The 23,029-nt window shown below is 32.2% G+C and overlaps 1 protein-coding gene across 1 annotated transcript in view; it reads left to right on the top strand.

Moving 5' to 3' along the window:
• Positions 1-23,029, top strand: part of LOC107445183 (uncharacterized) — a 176,879-nt gene that overhangs the window by 75,172 nt on the left and 78,678 nt on the right. The window lies entirely within an intron of this gene.

Raw genomic sequence — 23,029 nt, 5'->3', positions numbered from 1 at the left:
GAAGAAAGAAAAGGAAGAAATAAAAAAAAGAAAAAAAAATAGCCAGAAGAGAAATATTCGATCGAATTTAATTTATATCACTTATGAATCTCGTAGTATTAGATACATTTTTACAATAAATTAAATGTGCACCAATGTATGATAAATCAATTTTTTTTTCTCAATAGTGTAGATTTCTCTTCAACTTTTCAAAATAAGTCGTTATAAGTTAAAAGAGTCTCTCAGTTAATTTACTTTTCATTGTGTTTATTGTCTATTTCTATTGTGACTATACATTCAAAACATTTTAAATTAAGGATTTCTTTATTTTCTTTACTTACTTCCCTTGGACTGGAAAACTAATTTACTTCTATCAAGTGAAGCAAGAAAATAAAGAGTGGTGGAATGTGTTGCAAACTTTCTTTTTTTATTTCCTCAGATTAAACACTTCAAAACAATGAGGCATAAAGTTGTGAATTTGAAAAAAAAGGAAGAAAATTTACCATTTCTTGACAGAAAAAAAAACATTTAAGAAATTCAAAAAAAGATTTTTTTTTCCTTGTAGAAACAGCCAGTTACCCAAAGTGAAGGAAAACACAAATGAATAGATTGTTAAAACTTAATTTTTCTTCTTTTTTTTTCTGTTGAAAATAAGGTTACTCTTCTGTTATAGTAACTTTTCGAGCATAAGTTTTCTTTTTCTAGCCCTTCTCCTTTATAAGAAGATTACAAAAAATGTTTTAAAAATAAAATTTTAAATCGTCTGGTTTGCTAATTGAATTGAATCGTTCCATAAATTCTTATTTTGACTAAAGTTCTTGGGTTTCCTGATAGAGGAGTTTTTGTTTTATGATTTTAGACAAAATAATGGTTAATAATAATCTTAACTATTACGTGGAATATGGATGCAACCAAACGCACTATAAAACTACCATTCATATCTTAAAATAAAAGATGAGTTAAGATATTTTGAATAAATTTTATGAAGTTGTTTCATTTTAGAAACGGGTTCCAAAAATGATCGGTTCCTTGTAAAATCTCCAACAGAAAAAAAGAAAGAAAAATTAAATGGTATAATAATGTTCTTTCACTGTGCTTAGAACACCAGGTACTTTGAATTTCAAAATGAGTTAAGATCTAAACTTTTGAAGAAAATGTATAGCCTTGTGAATGGTAATAACATGACTTACAGCATTTAAAGACCAGATCATCATCCAAATCCTTCCAAGAAACTGAACCAGGAAAAGAGGCGTCACCCAACCATCAATGTAGAAAAAGATCTTGGCAATTATAAATTTGGCAGAAAGCTGACAAAAAGGAAGAAATTAAACAAATAAAGACAAAATAATTCACTTATCTTATTTTCAAGAAGTTTTATATTCCTAAAGATAGAACGTCTGAAAAAGTTTTCTTCATATCTACAATATTACACCTAATTTAAATTTCTTTGAAAACACGGAATTTTCCATAAGAACCATGCTTGAATTAAAAACCATAGTGTGAAGAACTGTATAGCTTTTATTATTATTTAAGTGGCGGAAAAATTTTGCTTCCATATTTGGCGGATCGAAGGGATGTGATATTAAATAACGATAAAACTAGTTTACTTCGAATTTTTAGATAATCAAGATATTATTGGGTGCGTTTTATCCAAATTTACATTCAATGTTTCGTTCGAGACATGTCACTCATTTGTGAAGCATTTAAAGAGTCGTCTCTATTTTTTATATTCTTCGTTTTTTAAAACATTTAGGTTTAAAAAAAAAACTTTCTTTTTTTTTTTTCAAATTGTTTCACTCTTCCTATGAATAAATAAATACGAAAGTTGGTGCCGGAAAAAAATAATTTTTAGTCCGACACTATTTCATGCATTAAAGTAAATCGTTTCTTTGATTTCAAACCCTTTAATGCTTCCCATCAATCCGCTAACTAACGTCTTTTTTTCCCGTTGTTATGGCGATCTTTTGAATCATAAAACACTCATTGCGATGGAATTAGGCGTATTTTTGGCGAAATTTATTCGGTTGGAAACATCACGTCCTCAAATAAGGTCGAAAAGTACTCCTTGCCTAGGAATATATTTCGAAAGCATTTCAAGGAAGTTTTATGGCCACCTTATAACGTCGAAACTTTAAATTCTCTTCCCTGTAACTAGACTCGCAAATGTATTTTATTCTTCTTGGTTCAATGCTCGTCTTTCTAAATAGTTCCCAAAAATTTTCCCCACTTTCTTTTTATTTGTTTTGTTCTAGTTCGTTGAGACTAGATCATTTAAACTCTTGTAGAAATTTAAAATTGAATGAAAGTGCCTGAAATTAAAACAAAATTAAAAGTACAATATAGTAACAATTAATATACAGTACAAATGATGAGACACGCACTCTTAAGATTCTACGTAAAATCTTAATTATCAAGGTGATACTCTGTACAGCTTTATTGTTTTGACGCGAGCATTGCACTTGCTTACGTCAGTGTATTCAGTTGGTTAAATGACACGATATAGAATATAAATTTGACGATAGGATAAATTAGATTAGACGATATAGGGTAGACTATATTTGAGGGTGCCCCTTGCTGAGCGATGTTGAAACCCAATGGTGATTCTGATTGGTTCAGATTTTAGCGTTATTTTTAAATGTTCAATGGCATGTAATTTCATAAGTCCGTAAGTTCTACGTTGGATACTGGCTGGTAAGGTTACTTTTGCTTCTGGTTAATAAGATCGAAGTTATGTGGGTAGTCATGAAAAGGGACTTTAGAAAAAAAATGTCCTGTCCGTTACCACAGACGCCACTTTCGCCGAATTTATGTGGCGATCGAGGTACACAGATTCTATTCATGAAAAATTTAGACAGTATATAACTGCTTTTAGAGAATTCTGTGCACTTAAATCTGAGAATATTATTCCAGTTAAATGAAGAAGTGAGTTGTTTTTTCCATTTCTTAATCCATTAATTTTTGTTTCGATTCAAAATGCATTTTATTGGGTTTATTAATTTTGCTTATATTGGGTTCATTGCATTATTATAAAGTCTTGACCGATGTTTTGTTGAAATTTTCTAATGTTATATCATTATTTCTAATGTTTTATTGAAATATCATCATGTTTTGGGAGCCATTTTTACCATGGTGTTCCGCGCAAACAGGATTTGCGTTAAAATTAAGTCGCCAATTTAGCCAAGGGGCACCTTCAAGTATATTTTTACGGACGATATATTATATAAATATAGAATATTTATTATATCAAGCATTATATTAGTATATTATAATAATTCGATCAAATTATTAGACGAACTGTAATGTTTTAATAATTAATTGTTTTGACGAGTTTATGGGTAATACTTTTATATTTAAACACTCATCTAATGGATTTTTATTCAGAAGATTTTTTTTATAGACTTCCTATTTGTATTTATTTTTAACGTATTGCATGACAATGTTAACCCATTGATACAGCAGATGTAAACAAATGCATCCGAATGAAAACAGTAAAGCTGTATAGATTAAGATTTTGCATAGAATCTTAGAGTGCGTCTAGACTGTGGATCATTTAAAATCTTGTAAAAATTGCCTGAAAGTAGAACAAAATTAAAAGTACGCTATAGAAACAATTCATATAATTGTTAAAATTCGACTGATTATCGAGTAAATGTGAAGATAAACATTCGTAAAAAAGTGACAAAGAAAATGTTTTCATTTCTAAAATTATCTAGATAATCCACCGGCATCAAGTGAAAACAAGATCGTCTCTTGACCATTTAAATGAAGTAATGCTATTTATTTATCGTTCTCTAAGAAATCAAATCATTACAATCAAACGATCCACTAACTAAATCCTCCATCGCGATTGATTTTTATAAACGATTATCCAAGAACAGTTTAAAATATTATTACAATAAAGAATATAATGTTGACTCAATTCAAGTGACCCCTGTCATCTCACAGATTTTGATGAAACTTTTCTGTAGAAAAGTCTGGATGAAAAACAATTAAAATAATTTTTTTACAATTTTTGAACAAAAACTGCGATAAGGGAGACATTTTGTTCTCAAATTAAGGAAATGGGGGTAACTACAGAGGGTGGCTCGTAAATTTAAAAATATCTTTTTTTCCATTCCTTACACACTCTATATTGTTCCATCGTTCACTTTCTATTCAACAATCGAAGTTCAAAATACAATTTCTTGTACACATGGTGTTAATACAGTCTTATTCAAATCATAATTCATTCATTTTAGGGGAGAAGAAAAAAAAACTTGTTTAATAAAAAGTTGTTCTTTGTTGTCCCTCTGTAGGAATTGGTTTAAATATTTTTTTTTTTTTTTTCATTATTACCTGTTTTTCTTGTTTTTCAATCATGTTGCGTAACAAAGACTTGAAATACTCTCAAAATTATGTTTTTCAATTTTGCAACAATACCGTGTAAATGTAATTAGTAAAGGCCCGGATTTTGATGACATTTGCATTTTTTTTTTGCATTTTTGGACATTTTTTGTCTTTTAGAGCATTTTTTTTAGATTTATAGGGCATTTTTCTTTAAATTTTGGGGCGCATTTTGCATTTTAATGCATTTTTTTTAAGTTTTCGGTTAATTTTTTCCAATTTTTATTATTTTTTATCAATTTTCATTATTACACTGGCTTCCAAACAATGAAGAAAATCTATAGGATATTAACAGGTGAAGCAAAATCTTTTCAAATTGAAGAAGAATTGTCAGTAAGTGAGACCGTCTTTTTCAAGTACACACCTATAACATTAGTAGACGTTGAAAGAAGCTTCTGCAGGAATGAAAATTTACTTTCAGACAAGAGACGCTCGTTTAAATTTCAAATTATCAACAAAAAAAATTTATAATCCAATGTAATTCTGATATTTAGTAATATTATGAGATGGGAGTTGGTTATATCCCTCAAAGTTTCTCTACAGAAGAAAAATATTTTGGTGTCAATATATTTTCCTTTTTTTGTTATTTTAGGATATAAAACATATTTTTCAAACTTTAATGCACGTAGAACAAGTATTGCATTGCTTTATATTTTTTAAATGACTCATAATAATTTTAAAGAGCAAAACATTTTTTTAATTCAATATTTTTACTTTATTTAAGGCATTTTTTGCGCAACTTTGGCATTTGTAAGGGCATTTTTTGCACTTTTTAAGGGCATTAGTTGAGATTTTTTAGGTCATCAAAATCCGGGCTCTAGTAATTAGTATTGTTCTGATCGATTAAATGACTGTCATTATTCATAACACTATTCTGTAGGGACTCATCGCGTTCTAGTCTTAATGATGGCTGTTTATTAAATTAAAACCTATAAGCAAAATAGCTAGAAATGCTTCAAAAACATCGGCATTATTCATGGATAGCTTAGTATAAATAAATAATTCAACTTTAATTTTATTTATTTTGTCGTAAACTCTTTTGACTTTACCTTACATTTAAAGGAATCACCCTAACAGAGTTGTATTGTAGTCAAGATTATTCAAGTGCGGTTTTACAAAATAATAATAACAATAATTATAAAAAGCCGACCAGTCTGTGTAGGGGGCAGGGAACTGTCCTTGCATCAGAAAGGTTCTGGGTTCGAATCCCGGGCAAGGCATGGATGTTTCTTTCCCTCTATCTGTGTTCTATGTCCTTTCTCCTTTGTGTGTGAATGTGTTAATGTGACCCGCCCTATAAACGGGTTGTGGTAGTGTGACGTGGGCGACGCTGTTCCACCGCCGTGGCTTCGCCACAGGTGCCCACTGGGTAACGAAAAGAGAATTAGCAGTTCTGGCACTTTCTGTGGCCAATGGACAATAGCTCCAAGTGCCCGCCATTAAAAAAAAAAGTAATTATAAAAAAAATCTTTTTTAATTATTTCTAAAATCTTGTGTAATTGAGCGAAAACTCTCCCAGTTCTACCTTACATTTAATAAACAAAAAAAAATATTACTAATTCCCAAAACTAAACAAAGTTATCCCGATTGGTTGGCAAAATAACCCATTCTAAAAGAAGAAAAATCATTGTCAAAAAAAAAAAAGAAATATTTGAGTATAATAGAAAACGATATGATTTGGACATTAGAGAAGCGGTTTGCGGAGCACTTTACTCCGATTTTGATTCGCATCGATCACTGTAGTTGGGAACAATCATTTGACGTCCGTCTCTCCCCTCCCCTCTCTTCAAAAAAAAAAATAATAATACGAGAAATTTTTCTCGGAAAGAACTCCTCAAGAATAGAGAAAGCTATTTTGGAAACGATTTTCGGAATAGTCATTCAAATATGGAACGAATAAAAGAAATATTTCAGTTCCTTTTCCATATTTAGATATCTCGATAAAATCGTTTGCAATAATGTGCATACAACGCGTTCTGCTTTCAAAGCAGTTTGATTTCTTGGAATATTTTAAGATTACAAAAGAACATTCTGTTTTTAAAACTTATACAAGCAATAATGGGTAATATTTTTATCGATATGTAATTTTTTTAGAAATATATTTGCTATTGAAATATATATATATATATATATATATATATATATATATATATATATATATATATATATATATATATATATATATATATATATATATATATATATATATATATATATATATATATATATATATATATATATATATATACTAGAGGACCCGACAGACGATGTCCTTCCTGTACACACGTCTTTAATTGGAAAATTTCAAATTTTTTTGAATAAGCTGTAACAATCTGGATCGTTTTGATGCAAATTTTTATTAAAAAGTTATCCTATTATCTAACGTCATTACATATATCTTATCACAATTCGACCAATCGATAGCGTGTGAGTATGTGTATACTATCAGCGAAGTTAAATGTAGAGGTTGTTTTAAATCAAAGCTTAAACTTATTTTAATTAAAGGTAAAAAAGTGAAAACTTAAACTATTTTATAACAGATATATTTTTTCAATTAAAAAAAACTTAAGTTATCGTAATGCCATTAGATGTACAATATTTTTAGTTAATCCTTCAGGAGCATACACAAACAAATTCGAGGGTTTTCCAACTCTGGAGCACGCAACATATAATTGACCGTGAGAAAAGCACGGGTTTTCTAAATCTAAGTCACATATTGTCATTGTTTGACCTTGTGACTTATTAATAGTCATAGCAAATGCTAAGCGGATTGGAAATTGCAAACGTTTGAATGGTATAGGCGAATCTGAAGGAATCATTGGGATCCGGGGTAAAAGTACAACTTCACCTTGAAATTTTCCACTTAAAATGGTGGCTTCCAAAAATGTTATCCATGATTTTTTTATGACCAGTCGTGTGCCATTACACAATTTCGGAGCATTCAAATTTCCAAGCAAAATTATAGGTGAACCAATTTTCAATCGCAAATTATGGGGTGGCATTCCAGGTAAATCTAGTGAATTTAAAAACTCGGCAGGATAGTTGACAACTTCATCAGGATCAACAACCGTGTCAATCGATTTGAATGTAATTTCACTACCAGGCAATGATTGTTGTACTTTAAAATTGATTGCGCCAACATATACATTTTTTGCGGCTAAAATAGCTCGCTCACGTAGCCATGCATGATTAGTATAATTATGTGGCAAATCTGGAAAGATACTTTTTATTAACTCCTCTTTGGTAGGCACCATGATGCAAAAATTCTGTGGGAGTCGAATATATTGTGTATCTTCATACAATTGAATTTTACCATTGCCAATGTCTAACAGTTGTTCAGAGAATCTTGACGCTAATGGATCATTTTGAAGTTGAACACGCATATTAAGAGTAAGGCATAATTTACTGACACTTCGCCACAGATAAGATTCTTTCAAACATGCGTTTATTTCGTCCGCATATGTCGCACGTGGAATGACGGGTAATGTTTGTCTGAAATCACCTGACAGCAGCAGTAGAGCACCACCAAAAAGCCGAGTATTATCTTTGATATCTTTTAGGGACCTGTCGAGAGCTTCAAGCGAATGCTTGTGGGCCATTGTACATTCATCCCAGATAATAATTTTACATTTTCTCAAAACTTCAGCCATGCCTGAATGCTTCTTTATGTTACACATTGCTTCGGGATTGGAATGAATATTCAAAGGTAATTTAAGTGCTGAATGCGCTGTCCGTCCACCATCAAGTAAGGTTGCTGCAATGCCTGATGAAGCAATTGCCAATGCAATATGATTTTGAGATCGAATGCGCGCAAGTATTAGTGAGATGAGGAATGTTTCACCAGTGCCACCTGGTGCGTCCAGAAAAAAAAATCCACCTTGTTGTGCTGCAATTGACACGTTAATTTGATCAAATATATTTCGTTGCTCAGCAGTAAGCAATCGTTCATTGTTAGCAACAAAAGTAGCCAGAGAAGTCATATCGAACTGGTGTTCACGTTGAACGTCGCTGTTGATGATATCTGCTGCTTGGCGGATTGGCACTGGCATGCCAAAATTTATGAGCGGCATGTTCAAAATAAGAATAGAAATATCCTCAATCATTATTAATGCCTCGTTATATATTTCTGCGGAGAATTCAATACTGAGATTTTGATTAGTAATTCTAATCCGATGCAAAATATACTCACTCATTGAGCCTTTATATTTATTCCACAGAGCAGATGCTTCAGTCGGAAAACACGTTGTCAATATTATTGAAAATAATAGACGAATTTGCTGTGGAGATGAGCTCAGTGCTGCATCTGCAAGTGTGAGGTCCCAATGGTTATCATCCTCCAATAAATGTAACTCACGACACGCATCAAAGAAAGTGCCGTACAAAGTACCGTTGACTTTTCGCAAGTATTGGAAGGATGTCGGTCCAGGAACGTTAACCAATGACAAACGCAGAAAAAAGCATTCGCGTTGCTTAGGATGAACTGTATATAATCGTCCTAAAGTATTTGTCATAACTATGTCGGCAAATCCTGGGACTGGAGTGCCTCGTTTCCGTGGTTCCCAACTTTTTGATTGTTTATTCCATGTAAAAAATTTAGGAACATCAGTATACATTAATGTCTTTGCAAATTCACCAACAATATCTTGTCGATTACAAAGGTTGAAAAATTCAGTAAGAGTTGTTTTTGGAGCTGTTAAAGCTTGTTGTAGTGCATTTTGTTCTGTGAAATAAACACGCTGTCCATTTTCAAGATGCACAGCCAAATGTACAACAGCAGGATCCCTTTCATGTATAGGAAATGTAAAAATTCGCCAAATAGCTTCATTACTACTTATGTATCGTTCCATTTGATAATGTGTTATTTCGTCATTCTTATTTACATTTTGAACAGCAAATATAGCTTTATCACTGCCCTTATGAACGTACTTACTAATGTACTTGATAGACTTCACCGAACTGCATCTCAACGTTTATGTGTGCTTTATAGGTTTTGCACAGCAATGGTGAGTATGGAACCACCCAGCGATTATCGATGTCAACTCTTACACCGTTTGATAGACGCAATTCATATGATTGACAGCCATTGTCTACATCTCTACAACGGTAAGATGGATAACCATCGATATTGGTGATAGTGTCAGTTTGACATGGTTTAGGAAAACTTTTCGTACATTTTCCATTATCCATACATGGTGACATCATGTTGAGAAAACCACATGGACCATGGATCATATTAGTAGTAACAATGTCAAACAATTCTTGATCAACATTCGGATTTGGAATTACCGCTGAAATAATTTTGTCAATTTCTTCTGGGCGTACTTTGTCCACCAACCAAATCAAAATGTGTGCATGAGGCAAACCTCGTTTTTGCCATTCAACAGAATAAAGCCATCATCGTGTTTCACTAAATACCGAGTGATGCGTAATCAATTTCATCAGAGATGTCAATTTTTGTTTGAACACACGTGCAATGATATCATGGCGATGTAACGATGTTTGACCTGATAACAGCAAATATTTAATTTCATCCCAGTTTGGATTACACGTAAATGTGATAAAAAGATCTGGTCGGCCGTATGCGCGTACGTAAGTCATGGCGTCTTGAATAGATTCTTGCATATGACGCGGACTACCAATGTATGATGATGGAGGAATATATGCGGTACCGATGTTGTTGATATCATTCGTTGCATCTGCGTTACCGATTATGGCGTCACGCAAATGAATGTACTCCTCAGAACGAAGTTTCGCTTGATTAAATTTTATATAACGCAATCTCTCACTTTCGATTTTTACATACATATCAACAATGTACTGATGAAATAGCTGTCTGCATCGGAGAGTGTTATTATCTTCATTTTCACGAATCATCAACCGGTATACGTAGAAGTTCATCGCACTAACTTTCTTGATTAGTTCTTCACCTGTAAATAAAACTATTTATAAGATAAACAGAAATAATTGGTTCAAAAAAATATAAAATAATTTATAAGTTGTGCCTGTTGTTGGATTCCTTTGTTTAATATTTAAATGATATCCATCTTCTCCTTCCCAAAATATCAACGGATATTGTAGTGCGTCGTAAGAACGATGATTGTCTTGAATTATTTGTATTGTATTATCTCTGCGTTGTATGCGAATATCTCGACGTTCACATGAAGTCACCAGCCATAACAACTGCAACTTCATTAACAGTTGGAACATTATATGTGCCTGCGTGCTCTCCATAGGGCACTTTGTCTGCTTTAATAACAATGGCGTAGTTGTCGTTTTGCAGTCTGTTGGAAAGAGTCTTGAACAATCGTATCAATTGGTTATGGTTTTGCAAGAACGTTTCCAAAATGTCCACAATTTCTCGTTCCTCCATCTGCTCTATATGGTTGTATACGCATCATGTATGAGTTTGTTGCTCCTCATCGCCCATAAAGTAAATTTGTAAGAATTTTAGATCGACATTAGGCATTGGAAGCAATGAACCAATTTGGTGGTACACTTGACCTTGAATCTTAAATGTGGATTCAAAATTTACGACCATCCTCATTATGAACAATTTTTGTTGCTCCAAATGATGTCATTTGAAAGCAAGAATTGAATTTACGAATTTTCCGCAAAAACAATTTCGATTGAGATGCGGTTCCAGCTAATAATGTTTTCAAAGGTTCCGGTGGTGGATTTAACGGTGGAAGTGAAATTTTTCCAGATGCGCAACATGAACCAGCTGATTCACCTTTGTACTTTAAAGCATGACAATATTGACACTCGTTGTCCATACTACCGATTAAGATTAATGCATGTGACGAATAGTCTATTTCAGGGTTATATTCAAACGCAAGGCGATTAAGGGATGCTCGTATCAATGCTCGATTATCTTGCATTCGCCGTTGGGTTACGTTCTCTGTTTTCGTTGGTCGCTCATTGGCGTGTCTCTCGTTGTCTTAATGCATTTGCACGAAGACGTTGATTGCGTTGCTCTGAATTTTCATTTTCACGTGAAGATGCAACTTGATTTCTTGAATTCACATTATCCGTCAAGTGTTCTTCAACTGTTCTATTCAATCGACGATCATGGACCAATTGTGCGTTTCGAGTACGTCGACCAATATTTCTTGCTCTTGCACGAAGACGTGGCATTTCTTTGTAAAACAAAATACTGTAAAATAGAACATAAAAAAATATGAGTAATTTATTAAAAATGATATTTTAATTAAGTAACAGGACTGAAAAGATTTATTGTACCAAATTTTAGATAAAAAATGTGTAATTTTATTTTTTTGCTTTTTTAATTTAATATTTCAAATAAGAAATTTTAAATAAAAACAATTGAAAAGTTTTATATGAAATCAATTAGCTTCACAAATAAATTTATAGGTTAGAGTGGTTGTTAACCAACGCACGTATAAATTTGATCTAAAATTATACAAAATACTCACTTCAATTCCGCACTGAATCTACAAAATGTGTAGTTTTTTACATTTTTAAAATGCACACTTCAAAACTCTTCTAACACAATAATAACACGAAATTACAAATTCTATTCAACGACTCTTTTTCCTGCTCCCTATTAAATTATATGTGTATCAAAACAAACTAAAAAAATATTTACAGAAAAACAAAAGTTTTATGACTTTTATTATTTTTATGCTAGTGAGAACCAAAACAATATGGAAATGAATGAGGGAAAACTGGATCCTACCACGTGATTTCCCGGCCAATAAAAATGCAGCGTTAAATGTTTAACGCTTTCTTGTTGGAAGTCGCATAAGAAGTATGACTTTTAAGAAGTAGAATTTTTCCCACTCAATAAAAAATTTATTAAAAAAACAATTGAAATTGGACCGAATTGTGAATCTAAACCATTCTCGAATCCTTCTGAAGGTACACAGAAAATTTCATTTAAATCGGTCCAGCCGTTTAGGAGGAGTTCAGTGACAAACACACACACAGAAGAAATTTATATATAAAGATATATATATATATATATATATATATATATATATATATATATATATATATATATATATATATATATATATATATATATATATGTAACATAAAAAGCTTCATTTAATATTTTTATGTTATCCTAATTAATTATTCTAATCGAAATACTTTCTCACACTTTTAAAAGCTACATCCTGTTTCTAAATCTATTTTTGCCCCAACTATACATAAATTTAAATAAAGATCTTTTTTCCCTTTTAAGCCGTGGGAATCACTCGAGCAAGTTCATTAACCAATAGTAATTTCTAAGATTTCCCTTTCTTCTCTAAATAGAGACATTTTCGGATTATTTGCAAGATTTTCCCTACCAGAAAGACTGATCCTGAATGGAGTTAACATCACTTTTCGCTTGTCTTCCATAAGAACATGATCTAAATAAAATACATCTGATTTCATTAAAATCCTGTGTCTGTTTCCCTGCTCGGTCCGACTGCATCATTTTACAAGCCGACAGGATTATAAGAACTGATGAAACGGGCGCAGGATAATATTAAATGCTAAAATGCTTCTTCAAAACAGAAAAAACAAATTTACTGAAAGAACACACTTCTACTATGTTGGAAGATTTGAGCCTATTAACGAACGGATCGAAGACTTCACAACGAAATGTCATAAGTTCAAACTAGAAGAGAATGCTTAGCAGTTTATTGCCAATGCTGCGAAATTAATTGGATTTGGATGAACCTTGACCCTGGCTGGCGACACTTTCCCCTTCTACCCTGAAATCGAAAGCATAGTCTGCTACAAATTCTCTATCACTTTCGGCGTTAGTCTGTGACTCATCTTAACGAAGAAAATTGGTTTATTCCCCTTTTAACTAACTGTCGTGTTTACTCTTGGAATGGAGCGACTATGGAGAAAACATTAAGAAAGAAAAAAAAAAGATGTTTCGTTTGCTTCACCTTTTCGAGAATTCCATGCCTCTAAAGACCTGTTCCATATTTTTGATTTCATGCCTATTTCAAAGTGACAGCGATTCTACATTTCCAGAAGTTCATCTTGGTGGCACTTAATGTTGGCCAAAGCGAGCTGTATTCAGTGTGTGAACTTTAGTAGATCGTGCTTAGTGGTGAAATCATGTGAACAAAAATGGATGAGTGCTATGAAAATCTTCTTTGGGGGGGATTAATATTTTACACATTTTATATCAATTATACTTTTGACAAATCGTGCTCTGATATACACAAAATGCTGACTTTTCGTAAAATGATGCACTTTTCGTAACCAAGGTTTAAACATTCATATCAGAACACTCTTTAACCATTCTTTGATTAAATCTGAAAAGTCAATCGAGAATCGTTGTGCAAATTTTATTGAAAATCCTTAAAAAAGTAAACATTCTTAATCGCTGATACTGTATAAATTTTTTATCAGAATGCAAAGTAAATAAACATGACAATTCGGATGCTGATCTTAATCGATATGGCATTCTAAATTCGATTACCCTAGTTCTCTTTTTTTTTTCTTCTTCCTGCCTACTGTAAAGGTAGGAAGAAGAAAAAACAGCAAGCATGCGGGTCTGAAGGAGGAATGAATTCCCCCCGAAACTCCATATCCACCCTATTTCTTCTTCTCGCATCGCCTCCAGGTGGAATGTCGAAGACTGTTACTTCTTGGGAAATGGAAAAGAAAAACGTTCGAAACAAGGGTAGAAGGAGGGAGAGGGTACTGTGGAATCTTTCATAGGAACATTCGAATCAATACTTGTGAAGAACACACGTTACAGACAGAGGAGAAGATGAATCATTCGCCAGGAATGCACATAAGAGAACACATTTTGTTTTTTCTTTGAAAAATCTGCGGTATAAAGATTTCGAAATCTTTAGCCCACCAATATACAGCTATTTTAACAAGAGTTTCTACTCCTCATTCTTTGGATGGTTTCAAAGACAGTATTAGAATAAAATGTTTGTCCAGTCAAGTCAACCCTCTAATTTGTTTGAACTGGGGAATAAAATTTCTGAAGAGAAAATCACGTTACTTTTTGGCTTTTACTTACGCAGTTTCATACCTTTTGTTGAAATAAGTTTTTCTATCACTTTTAGTCTTTTTCGTTCAAATAAATAATAATAGGTTGGCGGTTTTTATGCAGTGTTATTGAAACAATGAGGAAGAAAAGAATTAGATACATCTAAACAACTCAATTAACCTCTTATTATTAAACACCCAATTAGTAAAAGTGTTTTATCCACATTAAAGTTGACCCTAGGCCTGATTGAATCACTGACATGTTGCATCAGAAGTGGGCAATTTATACTGGCTTTAATGCCAGAATCAATTTAAATCCGGTTTAAATCAAGTTTCGAAACCATTGTTTATGGTCATACTAAAGACCTATTTTTTAAATTAGTTAGGCCTAATTGAATCGTCTAACTTTTGCAACACAAACGGTCACCTTAAGCAAGTTTCAATGCATTTTTCAAAAAAATTTTAATATAATAAGATTAGGTTGGACGTCCATCCTGCCTATATCCACTTTTATAAAGAATTTGGTGTTTGAAATTTAAAACTTAGTCCTAATAATAATTTAAGTTGTCGTGTCATATAATCAGTCTGTCAGATGCGCTAACACTACACGATCACTGATCAAGTTATTTAAACTGGTCACTCATTTAGATTCAAAAATATCAGCGAAGTCAAAAGTTATTTAGGGTGAAACCTTTTTTTCACGGTACTAAATGGTACCATAAAGTATTCAATTTAGATATCAAAATGCTTATTATCACATAACGAAAAAATTTCTTAATTTGCAAAAATTGAATCTTCTCAATCAAAAAACTCTATCAGACGCCCATATTTCCTGCACTGCTTCATGGAACTTGGACCCTAAACTCAGATATACAAAGGACACATTCGAAAGAAAGAGCCATTTTTGGCGCAATGGATGCTGACGAACCAGATATAACTTCGAAGCAGAACCCAAATGACACAAATAATCCTCAGTCATAGGCTGGGCCATCTATGGAGAATCTCTGGAAAAAAAAACGCCATGCAAATCGTCACCTTTAAAAACCCCGAGGGGTCACGTCCCTGAGGCAGATCCCCTACAAGATGGCTCAACAACAATCGAAAATGATTTGAAAACCCTAAAGATTAGAAAATGGAAGGGAGCAGTTGCTTGGATAGGAGGCGCTGGCGTTTGTCAGCTGTTGAGGCAGCCAAAGGACAGCAGGAGGCGCTGACAAAGAAGAAGAATTTGCAAAAATAAATATTGAAAGAACATTTTAATTGACGAAAGAGCATTCATAGAATATGCTCATTTTGTTTTCATAACAAAATGTCACAAACTTCTTATCGAATCCTCTTATATTTTACCGCAGTTCTGCATTCACATTCTAATTACCTATTATGATTCAACACAACTTTGAAATGTCATCTTTACAGACGCATTAAAACAAGTACTCATATAAAATTCCTACTCAAAGACAATTTTATTTTAGTTACTTTTAATTAAATAATTACAAGTTTATTCTCCCCTATAAAACTAAAATGAAAGAAATAAATTTAATGAGTGAATTAATATTTTTTTAAAAAATGTATTAATATCCAGTGTTGTGATATCCTGTACAAGCTGCCAAATACAAGTTGGTAGCAAGAATACGGTGAATCTAAGTTTACAGAGTTTAACTGAAAAGCAAATGAAATGAAAGACAATCGGTTTGTGTAGTTTTTACCTGCACTATTTATCACATAGAAAAATGTCTTATGTTACGTTTTTGCACTAATCTTGCAGGAGATGGCTATATTGCCCACTGTTAAAGTTGCATTAAAAATAAAAAAAATTTGAATTTGTGGCGTCCAGAATCACGTCCGGGTCACCAATGAGGGGATTTAATCTTAGACTATGTCAACCTTTATCTATCTGGAGGTACCTTTTGATAGATGAAGGTTGACATAGTCTATAATTAAAAATCCCCCACATTGGTGACCTGCGGACGTGATAAGAAATTGTTAATATTGATGGATGAATCCACATTAAACAGTTGATTTGCTTAAAAAAAAAAAAAAAAAAAAGATCCGGTGAAGTAAATAAAGTCTTCCGGTTAATAAATAATAATGAGCGAAATGCTAGAAAAAAAATAATAATAGCGAAAAGCTATAAAAAAAAATAACGAGCGAAATGCTTGGAAGAAAAAAAAATTAATCAACTAGTGGTATCTGTTCATCGAATTCTATCACAGATAAAATTCTGGAAGGGGAGTTATGTGGCGTAACTACCACTATAAATATTAAATACCAAATCAATAGTATATAAGACGTGTTAACTTGAATCCATCACGAGGTACCTTTTGATAGATGAAGGTTGACATAGTCGATAATTAATTCCCACAAATTAACCTATACTTGCTCGAAGTTTCGCAATTCTTTACTGCATATTTAACTTACAAAAAAAATTCGATTTGCCTAATTTTTGCACAAAGTTCCTAAATTTCTCACTGCCTTTTTATCTCACCTAAAATAAACACTACGATTTTTCACGTATTAAAAAAAAAGAGTTTTCGAACACATACCATTCATACTTATCATTCTTATCACCTAAGCATGAAACAAAATATAGTTTGAAAGTAGTTTTAGTATTTTCGAATGCAACGTTACGGATATTATAACAAAATATAGTTTCTTTCTTTCATTCAAAAGTAATGACTCCAGATGGAGCCTTATTACTTTCTTATGAAATAGAAAAATCATTCATAAAGAGGATTAACCGCTATAAAAACTAACCTCAACATAGCCTCTATCAAGATAAATTTAAAATAAATTAAGCAGAAATAAAATAAAAAAAGTGAAATAATAGCTCCATTTATGTTTTTCTTCGTCGGAAATAGTTTTTATTCAATTATGTCCTCTGCTTAAATTCCTTCTCAACTTTTTAAACTTTTTTTTCGTTCTTTCATTCTATTTTTTTTTTTTTTTACGAATACTCGAACGATTTCTTTTTTCTCTCCAAAATTACCTTTCAAAGAAATATGGAAAAAAATAAAGAATGGATAATTTTTATCATTATTAGCGAGAAAAAAAATTTAATTTTCTTTTTAAGCTTAATTTTATAAAGATACTTAATCTATATTTTTTTATCATAGTCTTATAAAAAATAGTGTTCAATGGTTTTTCAAAATTTCTTTTCTCTAGAAAACTGTATTTACATTCTATCATTATTTACATAGTATTTCAATGAAAGGGTACAGTCTAAAAAAATGATCTCGCTAATATTTCACACTTTTTAATAATAAACCATATTCAACACCAAATAAATGTTTTTACGTCCTAACTTTTTTCAATAACAGTTCTTTTTTGTTGTTCAAAAACCATTATTTTGCTTATTTTATTCACATTCAGCTCATGAATACCCAATCAATATTATGAACACATTTTATCAATAATACTCTTCATTTATTTTTGATAGAACTATGAAGAAATTAATTTCAATTTGAAAACTTTATTTTAAAAAATGAGTTTTTCGAATTTTAAATAATGTTATAATTAATTACTATTTACACATCAAATTTACTATTCATTTTTTGCTTTCACCTCTACCTATATGCTGTATGCCTGTACACCAATACCTTTATAAATTCGCTTATACCGTTCCTGGCTATATTATTAAATGCACTATCAGGTGATACTCTGTACAGCTCTATTGTTTTTACTCGGATGAAACCGGTTTTCCTTACGCTCCTATATCGATTGGTTAACATTGTAATGCTATACGTTAAAAATAAAAACAAATAGGAAGTGAATCTCCCGAATATATAAACCCATTAGATGTATGTTTAAATATAAAAGTATTAACGCGTGCAAAACATGTCATTATTAAAACACTACAGTGCGTCTCATCATTTGATCTCATGATTATAATATACAGTGAAACCTGCCAAGTTGACCACCCTTGTAAGTTGGGCACCTGCATAAGTTGACCTCAATTATCAAGAACGGAATTTTTTCTATATAATATAAAGAAGCAAAACCTTTGTAGCTTGACCACTTGTCTATCTTGTATGTTGACCACTGAAATAAGTCAATTTTGTCTAGGAGAATTATGAAATTCTATTCTAAAAACCTCATAAGTTGACCAGAAAAAAAATTCAGAAAATTTTCTGTCATTTTGGCAATGTATGTTAAAATTGTGAGTTGACCATCAGGGGAAACTGTAAGGAGTCAGCTTTTTACCATTTCTTTCATCCGTTCATTGAAAACAGCTGTGTTAGTTGAAAAGTTGCTCTTCCTGTTGCAATAGTGAGCATTTGAATAAATGAACACTCTGAATCTTTGATCTTTAAGTGTAGTAAATAAATTTTAAAGTGTCCAAATAATTTTATTTTGTGAAAGATTTCAAATTACATGTTTTCGTGCTCTGATATTTTAAGAAATTATATTTATTAAATACTACACATGCATAACTAACCAAATAATTTTTTTAAAAAAAATTAGTTAAATATTAGAATTATATGTATCAAATTGAAGTTCATTTAGGTTTAAACACATTTCTTAACATATTCATTTGCATATTTTCTGAATAAAATTTTTAAGTCAAGTAAAAAAAAAATTCAATATATAGCAACATGATATAGGAAAAGAAAAAGTAAACAATGACCCACCCCCTCTATAAGTTGACCACTAAAACAATGCACCACAAGTGGTCAACTTACACAAGTTTTACTGTACTAATATAATACCCGATGTAATAAATATTCTATATTTATATAATATATCGCTGCATTTATCCTATCATCGAATTCATATTATACATCGTCTCATTTAACCCATCGATACAAGAACGTAAACAAGTGCAAACCGGTTTCGTAAAAACAATATAGTATCATCTGATAATTAATGTTTAGTGCGTCTAATCATTTCGTCAGGGACTGTATATATTTTTATTTTCGATTGTATACATAAAGGGTTAGAATTAAAGACTGCGATTCAACTTCCAAAATGTTCTTAAATACTATTTTATTAAATTTTGAAAGATCAATGAAGAAAGAATAGTATTTATACAATTTTCATACAACAAAAATTTGCGATCTCTCTCATGAACCATCCATGAAGGTGACGCAATCTAGAGAAAGAATTGATCGTTTGAATGCAGACGTTCTATCTCTTTGATCAGAAATTATTCCTTCTTGCTGGTCAATTTATTTGGATTATTAAATTATTAAGTTTTTTTTTGTTAAGAAGATTTTCAATCAGATTTATTTAATGCTTCTCACTTTAATCTCTTAACAGTGACATATATTTCAGAAAAATGGAACATTTTTGTGACAGTTCAATTTTGTTCTCTATCTTATTATAAAAGTTAGAAAATGTTTTTTTTTATGACACAAAATGAAATTTAAATGCAATAACTACTGTATTTATAATTTTTACATACACGTAAAAAGTAATGGATGACACACGAGCAAATGAAATAAAATGTTGAAGTTAAATGTAATATAACTAGTATAATATGCTATAAAAAAACAACACTATGATTTTTAATACATAAATTTTACAAATCTTTTACAGCGTGGTATATCCCACATTTTCCCTCCCTCGACTGAAGTCGTCATCGGTGATAAACTAGGAATACTCATGCCATCTATTAGGAAAATAGTGAATTAAGTATGCTAGAGTAGAAACGAACCCCAGCTTCCCACAAAATAGAAACATTCATTTTTCAGTTCGGGCATCACAAATACTGCGCACAGTAATTTGCCCGAACTGGATTCGGGGAACACGGGCAAGGGGACTCGAAAAACCACCCGTCCTCAGCAAATTCCCCGCGGACGGCCATGTTCCCGCTAATGTTCGTGATACATTTTCAATTTTTGTTATTTTACAAGAGTCTAGCGCCTTACTTCTAAAATGACCCAAGCTATTTATAAAGACCAAATGCAGCAAAATGACCCACAATACAGCAACATACTGCGCATGGTGGAATGGATGTTTTCTCTGTCTGGGAGTATTGCAGCGGTTGAAAGGGGCTTTTCAGCAATGAACTTACAGAAAAAAAAAAAAAAATTACGAATTACGAAATATTTGAAAGACAATCCTGCGTCCTGTCTTTCGTCAAAGGTATACCCGGACATGTCATTTACTAAAGGGGATGTCACCTTAAATACTAATGTAGATCGATAATGGATTCAAGCATTCCTGCAAATTCACATGATTTTTTAAGGTTTAACACTATTTTTCAACGGCTCATAGGGTTCATACATATAAGGTGAGATTGAAAAACAAGATGAAATAAAATTATGCGAACTCAATGTTAAATGAAGATATTTACAGTTCCTGGCCAAAAATATTAGACTCACTATAAGAGTCTATGTTAAATCTTAATGATCAGGTGATACTATACAGCATTATTGTTCTTACGAAACCGGTTTTCACTTGCTTACGTTCCTGTATCAATGGGTTAAATGAGACGATATATTATATAAATATAGAATAATTATTATATCAGGTATCTTATTAGTATATGATAATAATTAGGCCAAATATATTAAACTCACTGTTGTGTTTTGATAATGACCTGCTTTGCACGAATTTATAGCCAATATTTTTTTAATTTAAACACACGTGTAATATGGAGGAACACTTTGTGTTTAACGTGCAATGTTAACCCATGGATAGACGGACGTGCGAACAGTCTCATAAAAACAATGAAGCTGTACAGTATAGAGTGCGTCTCATAATCTGGCCAGGGACTGTACACATTAAAGGTTCTACGACAGATTTTGTCTTTCAGGCGGGCGTCTTCCGAGATCTCCTCTTCCTAGATGACAAGGGCGTGTCATATGGACCTTGCCCAATGAACAACTTTCAATACTTTATTGCAAGGGCCGGGATAGCCTGGTCGGTAGGGCGCTGGGCCCATATCCAAGAGGTCGTGGGTTCGATCCTCACCGGCCGAAGACTCCCCGTGTCGTAAATGGTGACTGATGCACGTTAAATCTGTCGAGTCTCAAAGTCCTCCATGTTCCCACAACAAATCAATACCTTTGGGGGTACTGATCCAGGAGTTTCCTTGTCTTCTGGATTGGTTCAAAATTACTAGGCTACGGAGTTGAACGTAAGTAGTCGTAAACCCATGAAATTGGGTCGGCTGTTCAACGACGGTTATAAAATAAAATAAAATACTTTATTGCGTGGATCCATAGCACGCGGCCCCGACTGGACTCTATGTTGCCAGTAGTAGAAGACCAGTCTTAAATGACGATGAACATCAAATCTGCCCTTATTGCTCATGGCTTCGTCAAGTTGATCTTCACGCGGCGGCTCATCTATGAATCTTGCAATGTGCAGTTCACGTGGAAGGCATGGTTCATATACATAAAGCGAGTAAAATCGAGGTAGAATTCATGTTAGGATCTTCAACGTTTGGAAACTGCATAGTAAAACCCTAAGAAGTGACCCAGATGTAACTGGTGGATACGAATTTCGATACCGGCTCGAACCGACCACAGTACTGACCTCAATGACAGGCGAGTTAGAAACCCCTTTTGCCGCTTAGGGTTCAAAGTTGACAAGAGTTGAATATTGACAGTCGTCATCTCGGAATTGGGTCGGCTGTTCCATAACGGTTTTAAAATAAAATAAAACAGTAAAAAAAAAAACTGTTCCAACTCCATATATCATGATATGGTTCGTCAACAGTCTTTTGAAACCGGAATTGAACACCCATTCTCAGTTTAACAATCATTATCAATGACTTTTTGAGCTTGGTGACATCCATTTCAGATCTTTCTTACTCTTCAACTGCTGTAGCAGCAATAATAAAATAAATTTTAGTTTTGAAACGAATGTCAAACAATGAAAAAAAATATATATTCTATAACCATTAAAATTTTTTATTCTAGATTAAATATTCCCAATGAAATCGAGTTATACTTCAATACAGCAAATCGAGAAGAAAAGGATTGACTGACAATAAAGACATTTAAATCACACAAAAAAAGTAATGTGTATGCATAACTATCAGATTTCACATTTTTATTGCCTCGGTGATATATTTCAGATATATTCCAGACTATAAGCCGATCGAAATAAAGAGAAATACACGAATTTCTCGATTCAGATTAATTCATGGCAACATCAAATCAAATACAACATAAAGAAATCGTAATGGAGAAAGTAAAGAACACAGGAGGAAAAAAAATCATCCAATTTCAATTCTGGGATTACTTTTTTTTTCTTCTTTTTGTAAAAGAAATAATATAGTACAGTATTTCGTAGCGTAGCCCTCCCGAGATTTCAGGAAGTGAGGAAATGTTCTCTTGGCGCTACTTACATTGGCGTTATTTGATATTTCGTCATTATGGGCAAATCAAAGCATCTGCGATAGTAAATATATTTTTGTCTTTTTAAAAAAAAAAAAAAACTGGGGTTATTTCTTAATGGGAGAAGGAAAAAAAACAATATTTATTAAATTTAATATTATTTGTTTAGTTATTTAAGAAATATATACAGAATGTATATTTGTTTTTATTATTTTTTAATCAGTATTTTATCGAAAGGAACGATTCATGTAAGTCAATAAAATAATCGAGTCTCGAAAAAAAAAGAAAAAAGAAAAGAGGTTTCTCGAATTTAGAGTGAATTTCGTAGTGAGTCCATTGCTTATAACGTTTAATATTGATTATGAATTGTTTATGGAGGTTAACATTTAATCTAAACAAGAAAGGAA

This window comes from Parasteatoda tepidariorum, chromosome 4 (genome assembly GCF_982258835.1).
Source record: "Parasteatoda tepidariorum strain Cologne lab strain chromosome 4, Ptep-v5.0, whole genome shotgun sequence".
In the NCBI taxonomy this organism is placed as follows: Eukaryota; Metazoa; Arthropoda; class Arachnida; order Araneae; family Theridiidae; genus Parasteatoda; species Parasteatoda tepidariorum.
Note: the sequence above shows the minus strand (reverse complement) of the source record. Positions and strands in the feature narration are given on the sequence as shown.